Source organism: Physeter macrocephalus, chromosome 19 (genome assembly GCF_002837175.3).
Source record: "Physeter macrocephalus isolate SW-GA chromosome 19, ASM283717v5, whole genome shotgun sequence".
In the NCBI taxonomy this organism is placed as follows: domain Eukaryota; kingdom Metazoa; phylum Chordata; class Mammalia; order Artiodactyla; family Physeteridae; genus Physeter; species Physeter macrocephalus.
In genome coordinates, this window is record NC_041232.1 from 5,578,405 (window position 1) to 5,579,843 (window position 1,439).

Consider the following 1,439-nt stretch of genomic DNA (forward strand, 5'->3'; position numbering starts at 1 on the left):
GTGTCTGGGAACTTGGATTTGGGGAGGGTTTCCCTATTTCCAGAACTGGTAACAGTGGTTCACTCTGCCTAAATTGTTTGTACAATGTAATTTATGCTGAATACCTGTTTTCTTTCTTGGAGTCTGGAATTTTGGCACATGTTAGACAAAGAGTGCTTATGTGACCAGCACCAAAGAAAAACTCTGGGTACTGAGTTTCTAACAAGCTTCCCTTGCAGACAGCATTTTCACACGTGTTGTCACAACTTGTTGCCGGGGAATTAAGTGTGTTCTCTGTGATTCCACTAGGGAAAGGAGCCTTGGAAGCTTGTGCCTGGTTTCTGTCAGACTTCACTCCATGTGCCTTTTCTCTTTGTTGATTTAACTTTGTATCCTTTTGCTGTAATAAATCATAGCCATGAGTAGGACTATGTACCAAGTCCTGTGGGTTCTCCCCTTGAGTCGTTGAAACTGGGGGTGGTCTTGGGGACACCTGACAGTCTCTCTCTGTCTGGATGCCACTTCCCCTCTTCCCTGAAGACTTCTTCCCTGGTTACCACACCTGGGAGTGATCTTTCCCTGTGCCCAGTGAAGCTGTATGTGCAAACTTTGGAAACAGAGACTTGGATCAAATCCTGCTTTGGCTTGGCATGGAGCAGGCCCTGGTAAATGGCCCCTCTTGTAAAGATTGTTTAGTCCCCTTGGCTGGTACTTAATCTTGGCCGGTTCAGCCTCCCTAAGAGCAGAGGCTTTGCAGACAAGGCCTGGGTTTGAATCCCTGCTCCTGACTCTCTTACCTTCTGGGAGCTTGCTTCTTCATCTGTAAAATGGGTGGAATTGGGTTTAATTTGATGGAATCATGCAAAGTACTGCCCATAGTGCCTGGCACACAGTTAGTGCACAGCAAATGGGAACTTTTATCATTATTTTGGTTATTGGTGTAAAAGTCTTCTCCCCAAATAGACAGGAAGTATCTCACTGTTCTGTGTTACTCTCTCAGGTTAGAGCATTCTCTTATACAAAGTAGGTGCTTGAAACTTTGTTGAAAGGAGAATATTTACTCTGCAGTGAAAGGCATGACTTTGTTGCCAAAATAAAACAAAAGTAGTCATTACCATTTAAAAAATCACATTTGAGTGCTTATGTGCCATGCACTGGGCTAAACAATTTGCATAATTTATTCCATTTAATCTTCAAAATGACCCTGTGAGTGTGTTACTATTATTATTATCACCATTTTAAAGATGAGGAAATGAAGTTTAGCACAATCATGGACTTACAGCAGATTAGTGGCAGAGCTGTAATTCAAAACCAGGTGTAGGGGCTTCCCTGGTGGCGCAGTGGTTAAGAATCCGCCTGGGGGCTTCCCTGGTGGCGCAGTGGTTGAGAATCCGCCTGCCGATGCAGAGGACACGGGTTTGTGCCCTGGTCTGGGAAGATCCCACATGCCGCGGAGCGGC